The sequence below is a fragment of the Pyxicephalus adspersus genome, chromosome 12 (assembly GCF_032062135.1).
Source record: "Pyxicephalus adspersus chromosome 12, UCB_Pads_2.0, whole genome shotgun sequence".
NCBI classification, from domain to species: Eukaryota; Metazoa; Chordata; class Amphibia; order Anura; family Pyxicephalidae; genus Pyxicephalus; species Pyxicephalus adspersus.
The window spans coordinates 21,941,461-21,951,863 of NC_092869.1; the positions used below are offsets into that span (position 1 = coordinate 21,941,461).

At 36.5% G+C, this 10,403-nt stretch overlaps 1 long non-coding RNA gene across 1 annotated transcript; it reads right to left on the bottom strand.

Moving 5' to 3' along the window:
* Nucleotides 1–1,946: 1,946 nt before the first annotated feature.
* On the bottom strand, nucleotides 1,947–8,313 carry LOC140342040 (uncharacterized). The gene is made up of 3 exons (XR_011922980.1): nucleotides 6,288–8,313; nucleotides 5,078–5,297; nucleotides 1,947–2,245 (listed from the first exon to the last, which is right to left on the bottom strand). It is a non-coding gene; the product is annotated as an uncharacterized lncRNA (long non-coding RNA).
* Between the last annotated feature and the right edge of the window lie 2,090 nt (nucleotides 8,314–10,403).

Below are 10,403 nucleotides of genomic sequence, written 5' to 3' on the forward strand. Positions count from 1 at the left end.
TGGTTACTTTTTTACGAACGATTTTTTGCCCAATCGATCGTTCGTCGTTCGATTGGAACGATAAAAATTGGAAGTGTGTACGCACCTTAAGAAAGCTCTAGAAAGCAGGACATGAACTTTAACCCATGCTGCCGCTAGAAGACTGCCCATTTCATGCCTCAGCCTTAGAATACTACAGGTCAAGTGCAGGTCTATGAATTCTGAATGATCTCACAATTTTCCTAAGGTGATGTTAAACTCATGTATTGACATAAACCCAAAGCTCATTGAAATCAGCCCTTATTGTATTTGAAAAACTTGCATTCTGGTGCTTATCTATTTTTGTTGGATCCTTGTGGATTGAGTAAATGATAACAAATTTTTAAATTACATGGAAAATGAAGTACTATAAAGATACACAGTTTTATGACCCTATATTCATTTTATAATTCCAGGTTTATCTGACAATAAATATAAAGTCAACCAAATTTTATATCTAGCTACATTAGTGTGTGCCATGTTAACATATATACTTAGGTATAAAACAATTATTTCCCCTCCTAATGCCATTAGAAAAAGAATCTCAGTTTATACTAATGGCACAGCAGTAAATAGCTGTGTCTCCATGTACAGTGGGTAACCAATTCTTACTGTCATATACATGAGACAGGATTAGTTCAATACACACTTTACATGAGGACACAGTGCCTTCTAGCAGATTGTCCCTGATCTACACACAGTCCTTTTAAAGTAGGACTATTTTGAATTTAAAACAAGACACGCAGGAGGTGTTTTTAGAATATATTTCTATTTACAGAAAAAACCTATTGATCAAAAAATACTACAGTTATCTTGGATGTAAGGGTTGCTACAGGTTTTCCTGAGCAATCAGCAATTTGGATCTCTCAGGTCAGTTTACCTGACACCAATGATCTTTTTGGCCATCTGTAAGGGTTGACATACTTCCCACTGGTCAGTGATGTAACCTTCCCCATGACCACCACACTAATGTACTATGACCTGTGGATATAGTAATTATAGCAGGGGTTCCCTGGAGCCCTGAGGGTTATTTCAAGAGTGCCTCCATGTTAAAATGTTTGAGAAACAATGCTCTAATCCCTAATGAGCTAGGGGAAAACAAACAGTCTCTAATGGGCAGTTCTCCTAACAGTAATCCTAACACTAGTCTACATAAGATAAAGATAGTCTCCAAAACACTGGATAATATATTTAGACTGTGGAAGACGCTGATGATTTTTTAATATTTTTTGTTTTTTACAGATGACATCTGAACACAAATAGCTGCACAGAAAGTCAGTGTTTGCCCATAATCGTAAGGACAGTGCAAAGAGTTCTGGGTGTCTGCATTGAAGTTTTCTTCCTTGTGTTACAGAATTCCATGTATTAAATATTTCAGCTGTTGGTGCAGGTAGCTGAAGATTTCCTCACTGTGTATATCTTTCTTTTCTATCAATTCTGACTACACCCTCATATCACCTTGCAGACTGAACTTCCCTGGGACAAACCCCATTTGATCAAAGGACTTAGATGTATTCCAGATCCATGATTTTGTCAAGTAGAAGCTACATCCTTTCCTTGTTATCTTGCTGCTCGTTTCGAGAAAATCTTTCCTGTTAGGATGGGCCTCATCCACTTTTTTGTTCCATTCTGGCAATTCGCTAACTTAAGAACTCCTTTTTTCTTTGTCTCTGTTTAGCTCCTTTCCTCCACATGATTGGTTCTAAATACATTTTGAGTTCCTTCTCCAGCAGATCTTGAGTTCCTTCTCCAGTGTATCTTAATCTTGGTCAGCATCAGTCAGTATTGGGGATTATTCCTAAGGTGAATTCTCACAGGCACAACCTTGAGTCTACCTATAGAATTTATGGACAGAAGCTGAAGGGCAATTTCAGACAGTAAATTTAGCCTCTCCCTAAAACTCTACTTTGTTTGCTAAAAGCAGTCCAGGCCACAAACTGTGGAACAGTCGGTTCCCACTGATTTATATCCTATTCCATGTTTATGAGCATCACACAGGTTTTGTCAGAGCTCTTTCGGCATCAATTTTTTAGGCATCAATTGTACACGCTTTAAACATATTATAAAAACAATATATTTATTCCAAGAAACAAATACTCATACAAATACAAATATTTTTTTTCCCATTTTACAATGTCTCGAATATTAGCTTGATGCTTTTTGCGCCTTCCAGCAGTCCACTTCTTCAGGAAATTTTCAAAACAATACACATAATTTTAAAGTTTATCTGAAAAAAACAATTCAATTTATAACATTAATAACATACCAAAAAGAGAAACTATCATAATAAACTTAATCAACACAATACTCATAACTAGCTGACAAGTATAGGAAACACCTTTTCCCCAAAGAAAATACTCCAATACCGCTGGGTAGCAGGACCAGATTATAATGAGCTCAGGGGAAGGGAAGAGAGCAAGACCACACCAACAACAAATCTCCCTGGATGATGGCAGATGTACATTAGGTAGGTATCAAGTATGTTTACACCTTAATAGTGTAAGGTATGTTCTCATAAAAAACAGGAATATTTTTATTTATACATATCCCTTAAGCTCAACTCGCATGATTTTCATGCCTTTCGTGATTTCTGTGGCATGCCTACGTGTTGGCACCCTGTCACATGTGATACCAGTGGCCATGCCTGTAATTACCATCAACAAATAGGTAAGAGAATTACATATACTTTAAATAAAGCAGCTTGAAAGACAACACAAACAGAAAGTCTTACTGGTATAATAATGTTAATTACAATACATGGCTTGGAACCGAGATGTTCACATCCTATTTTATATCCAACACATATTGGTTATATATATACATAATTCTAATTCTAATTTTATTCGGACTTTATCTTGTTTTTCAAATCCTGAAATGTTGTATAAAACCATACACAGGGATTAGAGTGGGTTTATTAAGTGCTGTTTGTCTTACTGAAAGTCAAAATGAAAAAAATCTTATACATTATATACATGATTGACCACATTGGTCTCTTCCTAGATTCTTCTCTATATCTTGGCAATAAAGTGATCACTAAATGACCTAATGATTAAAGAAGCTAAAAATATTAGGTTTGTGTCAATAACCACATAAAATGGAAATAGGGGCCAAATAGACCAAAAAAGAAAGGGGGTCAGCCAAGATGGAGAGTAGGTTAGCCAGGAGAGTGGGGGTAATCTAAGAAGGAGAGCCAGGAAAGATTGGAAGAGGTAACCAGCATCAGTTACAGTGTGCAGCAAAAATATATCTGCAGTGACCCAGCTACATTCACCAGGCGACCAGGCAGGCAAAGAATTAGTCACCAGTATTGCCTGTGGTATCCCTGCATCTGATCTTATTCTCTTCACAATCTTAATTTGCACCATGTCTCCCTGTGATGGCAGCCATGTTGGTAAATACAAGGATCTGAGACCCCATGTCAAAGCCTCTGGCAAGGAGAACAGGCTACAAGTCAGAGGCAGCTGTACGTTACAGAGGTTGGCACAAGAGTGCCTAGGCAACCTGCCATACCTCCCATACCAGAATGTGCACCCCTGTTTTTTTCTTTTAAAAATCCAAATGAAAGGTGGGTAGACAAAGACAGAAACAAACACATGGTGTTTTCATTCAAAATTCTGGCTCCTTTTCATTAATGATCACTCTCCTTGACTAAAGAATTTGTCAACCCAGGTCCTTCTGCTTAGGACCATGGACTACTTACCATGGGTTTCAATGGCCACCAGTCATTTAATTTTCCAAAACAGAAGCATACATACATAATAGTAAACATTTTAACAATGCTACCAGGTAGGGGGTATTTGGTTGTCCTTAAAGCCAAAATCTTTAACCCGAAATGCCCATGTACTCAGTCCCCCCCTATCATGTCAAAGAAGTTAAAAATGCCATAAAATGTTCTTTTTAGCAGGGGATCTAGCTCTGAAAGAACCTTCAATAAACAAACAAGCAAGTGGGATACCCCAGATAGGCCCCAATTGTAAAACAATTTTAAATATTCACTGACCCCACCAAAGACTACCTGACTAGCCCTTATGACAAATAATTATCAAATAATCAACCCTTGACTCTCAACAAATTTTAACAATAAGGGTGGGTAGGTGTTAAAAACCTCCCTCTTTTCCTGAACATTCCTGTGCAGCTTTCACCCTGTCCATCTTGCCTTTAGGCACCAATCCGATTCTACATACAGTTTTACATATTTCAAATCAAACCTTCCCTGACCTGTTATTTCTCCTGTCATAGCATTCCTATATTTATGAACAGCAATGTTACAATGTGCCTTCTGGTAAATAGCTAGTCCTACCATCCATAAATGGACACTATCTATAGACCTTGCATTCTTGCCTGGCCCTTAGCTAATGGAGTTACAGGAAAATAATAATACCTGTTTCATTTTTTGTCCACTCTTATGTCAGCTTCTGACTGTGAGCTTCATGATTACAATGCTGTGACATCATTATTAGCAGCCTTTTAGGAGCATAAATATAACACATATAAACAGTGTACTATTATTACAGCACATTCAGTTTAATCCATATATTTACTCAACAGTGTGAACATGCTGAAGTATACTTACTCCACCATTGTTTGTTTTATTATTCCAATCATTGGTAAATTTACTGCACAGTTATTCAGAGAGTACATTTGTCCTAGACTAGAAAACATATTCATGATTTAAATACCACATCAGATTGAGTGGAAATTTATATATAAATATTATTATTGTTTATAGTGTAGAGTTTGTTGGAAGAAGGGATTCCAATGTATGCAAAGCCAATTTAAAATTTAGAACCAAGAGAAGGAAGAATTGCCCCAAAGACGTCTGTTCTACAGCTCCGAAAATATATAAGATTTAAAAGGGCTGTGTGTGAGAACACAGAAATACGGCTGGAAGACAATTGTCACCCCATTACAGGAAGGCCTAAACTGTGACAGTCACTGCAGAATCAGCAGGGTTTTCTTTCACTGAAAGAAAAAACTTTTAAATTAAATGAAAGAAAACTTTTTATTTCCTTTTTTAATGTGTTTTTTTAGGTGAAATCTTTAAAAAAAACATACTTACACCTCTAGTGAATCCCACGTTGTCTTCTTCTTTTTTCACCATCCTGCTGCTGTTCGTCAAGTCCTGTGTCACCATCTTCTATCATGACATCATTGGGATCCAGCTGTCTCCTTTTGGTTTTCTGCAACTTGTTCCTGATGACATAATGGCAGATTCTGTGTATGCTCTAAGCAAAATATGGTGCAGGTTAGTGTTGAATCTTGTAAGCTATAGGATTCACCTGTCAAAAAACAAAGAAAAGGAAGGCTACAAATAATAGGCTGAAAAAAAAGTAAATTTAAAAAAATATTGTTTTATTATTTAGGAGATTATTTAGGAGCATATTAAAATACTTTTACATTTATATTGAAAGATGATGATTATTTTAAATTTTCCTGTAATTTGATTGACTGTTGATATGGACAGTTCCTCGTGGTTTCAACTACCTTAAGTTCTTCTTTAGATAATATTGAAATTAAATTGTATGGTGGACTATTACCTTTACTATCAGTCTAAAGTTCAACAAAAGGAAGATTTTTAAACTTTATACATCAATGTATATGTAAAACAGCACGCTTTAGAAGAATATAATATTATTTTCACTCTATTGATCTGAGCACAGGTTTACTTTAAAATCTATTAAATCAAGCCATGTCCTATATTTCCTAGCCACACTGCAACGGCCATTAGTCTGCCACCATGTTCATCAAATTGCACACTCCTTCCCTTCTTCAATCCATCCTTTTAAACAGAAGACTTTGACAAATACACTGTTATTTGATAATTAGTATTTTCCATTTTAATTAACCTGTGTAATTCTCCTCATTAAACCATTTTGGAGAATGCTGTGACAATCAGTGCACATCTTAACTCTTTCTGCAGCTTTCCAGAGGTGCAGAACCTCCACTAAATGCAGCGCACACAATTACTGTCACTATGGCGTCTGCCGACTTTGGAGCAGTAACCGGTGCAGTCCACCTGTGACCAGGATTCACATGCAGACATATTAACACATCTGTTGCGAGTTATATATATTACCCAGTGCCAGACTCAACTGCCTTATTCCCCATCTGCTGAGGGAAAATAATTTCAGAAATTCCTATATATAAAGGAACTGCTCCCTAACATTTCATTAATTTGAAATCAAATAATTTCACAGCTAATCTAGGAAGTTGTGTAAATATTTGCAAATTAGAAGGGAGAAAGACATGCAAAAAATCCTCTTAATTACCTTTTTTCCAGCAGCATATTGATTTTCTTTTTTTTTCTGCCTCAGATTTCAAATAGAACTGAATAGCCCCTAATGAAGTGAATTGTTTAATGCAAGGTGCTGCTTTGCACAGGAAGACACTTTACTGCTCTTCATTAATAGCAATTCAACCCCAAGTGCTTGAAAGCTGTCTGTATTCTAAATAAAATACAGATACAGCGATGGAACGCCGCGGCCGCTTGCCGAAACTGAATTACGTCCACTTGTATTGTCAGATCATTCCATTAAAGTATGCCGGAGCTTAATCTAAAGGACATATCATATGGATTATTATCTAACTGATGAAGAATAATACCCACAAGGCATCTCTTTTATTTCACAGGCAATATATTTGATGCTTTATGTCAAGAACGTGCAGGTCATAGATATTCCAAATATGAAATTGCTTTAATTATCCCTTTATTTAAAACAACACTCTTTCCATCATTGATATCTTTTGCATTATTTCAGTGAAAAAAATCTTTTATGATAAAGATACTTGCACTGTTGTCACATTGTTATTGCCCTTGCATGGACAGTGTTGCTTTAAAAAATTTGGTCAAATTGGTAAAACTGACCACCTAATCCTATTACTGTTCTGATAAAAAATGCAACATGCACAGGGTGACATAAACAGAGGATTTTAGTGCTTTAATAAGCCTTGTAGAATTTGAGTAGATAGGATTCCTTGGCAATAATAAATTACAAAAAATTGGATTTTTGACAGTGTGACAAGATAAAAGAAATCGCACGGGAACGATGCAAGCAATTATAACTCTGTGATCCTTGGGTGAGGAAGTCAGCATATTAGATGTATGCGCTAGCTTTTTGGAGAAATATTTTTTAAAAATGTATTTGCCAAGCGTAAAGAATATTCTTTTTTATTATTTTTTTTTTCTTTGTATGTTTATATTCATTCAGGAATATAACTGGAAATCTTCCGTTGCTCATCCTATCGATGCCTTTTATTTTTTATTTTAGGTGCCATATAGGGTTAGTGGGAACAAAACTGCCCTGTAAGGTGACTGGCACAAAAAGGGTGACAGGGAAGGGAGTGCAGAGGGACAATGACAATCTGACACTACATAAATAATATTCAGGCTGTATTTCAAGAGAAGAATTCAAGACAAGTATTTATTTTTTTTTATGGTCGGAGATTAGCGCTCATCCAGAACAAGCAAACAATTTGTTATCGACATAGAAGAATTTCACAGGAATAAACTGTACCTGCTGTCAGAGGAATTTAGCATTCGGCACTAAGCACAAGGTTTTCCCTGCGGAAAAAGAGCTTGACCAGGCTATTCTCATTTACAAAGAGGCAGGTTAAACAGTTAAACGCTAGCAAATCCTTCATAGCCCTGTGGGAAATTCCACTTTAATCCTGAACTTATAGGCGGACAATCAAAAGCCGAAAGCCTGGGTAACAAATCTGATCCGTGGTTACAAGTGTGTTCTCCTGGGACAGCAGGAGATGCTCCCTGCACAAGCCCAGGAAGGATAAATACCTTAATGATGAGACAGATAGTGGATGCGGAAGCAGTGCCCAGCTACAGACATTCGCCTCCAATTTAACATTGCATCATGAAAAGGCAATTGTGCTGAAACTGAAGGCGAGCCAGTCCTGATTATTGAAACTTGAAGTGTGGCTTTAAGGAATGATTAATGACAGTGTCACAGTTAAAACAGTGGCACAATGAGAGTTATCTCTAATCCACCTGCTTGCAGGCTGAGATTGTAAAACCAGGATACAAACAGACCCCCTCACGCTCTGATAACAAAAAAAAAAATTAGAAAAAAAATCCATAATATAGGGCAAGAAAAGTACAAAGGTGGCAAGCCACAGATAGGTGTTAATGTCACGAATAAAAAAAGGATCCTATGCGAGAGACAGAAATGAAAATGTGCGGCGTATTGCCTCATCCAAAGATAGCAGCTATTTCTTTCTCGTCGGCGAGAATGCTGAGATGTGATGCACAGAATTTTTTTTGTAGAACCTTTTAACATTTCTTCCTATGTTTTCAGTAATGAGGCTCCCCTCCTTTTGTTGTGTTACAATACTCAGAAGCTATCTGCTTATATTTCGAAAGGCTTTTTAATCGGTTTTATAAACGTCAGCTCTTACCGGACAAATAACGTTCCTTGAAGGCCTCGCTTAATCTGTGCTTCCTGGGGGCTGTGAGATACAAGCGGGAAGGTGATGATGGTACACGACGTGGCTTGGAGGAGTTTAGAATTTTCTTTGTTTACAGAATAAGCAACAAGAAAACTCCATCTAGTAATTATAAATATTTAAGAATTATGACTGCAATGCCGCGGGAGAAATAAACACTGTTCCCGCGCCATTTCTTTATTTAAGGCTGAATTATTTACTACACTTTCAGGACACGTCCCCTCGCTTGGAAAAGACGGCATCGTTTTCAGAACCACTATATCTACACATTAGTATTATTATTACTGCTACATGCGCACTACTGAAAATAATATTTGTACAGGGGCTTAATTGTCTTGTGTATTTCCACCTAAACAGATTTGAACGACTTGTTATTTTAACACACGCAAAGCATTCATTCAACCAATGGAACTGTGTTTAAAAGACAAAAGATATTTTTTTTTATTAGAAACATACAGAACAAATACTGATGTATTTGCTGATCTTAAAGAATTCTACATCAAGATTTTTGTTTCCCCCAAAAGCATATAAAATAAATGTAATCTGTTTCTTAATGCATTCATAATATATATTAACCCCTTTAAATCTTAGTACAACTCCTAACGTGTACTGTTTGAATATAATGTAGTGTTCCTGAGAAAACTTGTGGATTATCTTTTGTGAGACTGGATTGCTGTTCCCTCTGAAGGCAGAGCAATGCTGCCACATGCAGGAACTTCTTTGGAATTGTACATTTGGTGTACTATCCTTTTTTTCATAACACTGCGACGTAATATTTTCTCCATCCGGCAAAATTCAATGGGTTGTTAATGTTTGACCCAGCAAACCTTTGTTCCTGTCAAACACCAAAATAAAAGCTTTTTTAATCTTCAAGGAACCCTTAAAAATTTCCAGATCCTGAGTAACCCCTAATAAAAACCTAAATATCTAGTAAATATCATTTGAATTGGTGGCTTTTGAATAACTCCTTACAGCTGTGGCTAGAATACCATCTTTATAAATATCTAAAAACATCATTAGAGTCATGCAGCTGGCTCTACCAAGAGGTGTTGGCCCCAGAACTATCCGGGCCCCATACAGTGTGAAGTCAATCAGCCACAGTTTGAAGCAACTCCTAGTAACCTGGGGAGGAAATCTTGGGGACCACAGAACCCTGGTTGAAAATGGCTGCTGTAAACTATAAGCAGTGATTGTATTGTTGTTGTGTTGAAACAAGGTGCATACCCCCTAATTATTAGGAATTGAAGAGAGACAAAGTATGTAGGCATATTGCATACCCCAGCCATGCCACTAAAATGAAACGCAAAAAATCATTTTTTCATTTATATTATCTTTTTAAAATAGTAAATCGAACATTTACAGGTTGAATGAAGGTTTAGTGCTAAATACCACTATTTATTAGGTAAAAAAAATACTAATAGTAAATAACCATCCAAAAAGGGGCAACTGAAGAGCAAAATTGAGCAGAGGGACTTGGTTCTGAAAGCCCCTTCTAATTGGGAACACTTAGGAGGTATGCAAGGTGTTATTCTTTTTTGATTTATTCTTTCTTCAATTAAAGATGTTTCTAAAGCCACAGGCCAGAAACTTTCCACCATGCAGCACGATTTCTTAAACTACAGCTCCTTGCTTTTAAATGCTCATTTCTCACACACAGTACGTGACTAGCAATCAGCACAGAGAACTAAACAAGAAGACAATAGCGTTGCAGCACATTATTTCAGACTGGTGCTTTTGAACTGCTCTTTAATTATTTCTAACATATCATGTGTCACCCAATAAATAGGATAGTGTTCCATAGAGCACAGGCTTTATGGCAGTTCAGAGAACTTGTTTTCTCTTCTAACACAAAACAAATATTGTTAAATTTTCTTTTTATTCTTTTATTTAACTCAGTAATTTGATTGGATGTTTGAAGTGGAGAAAAG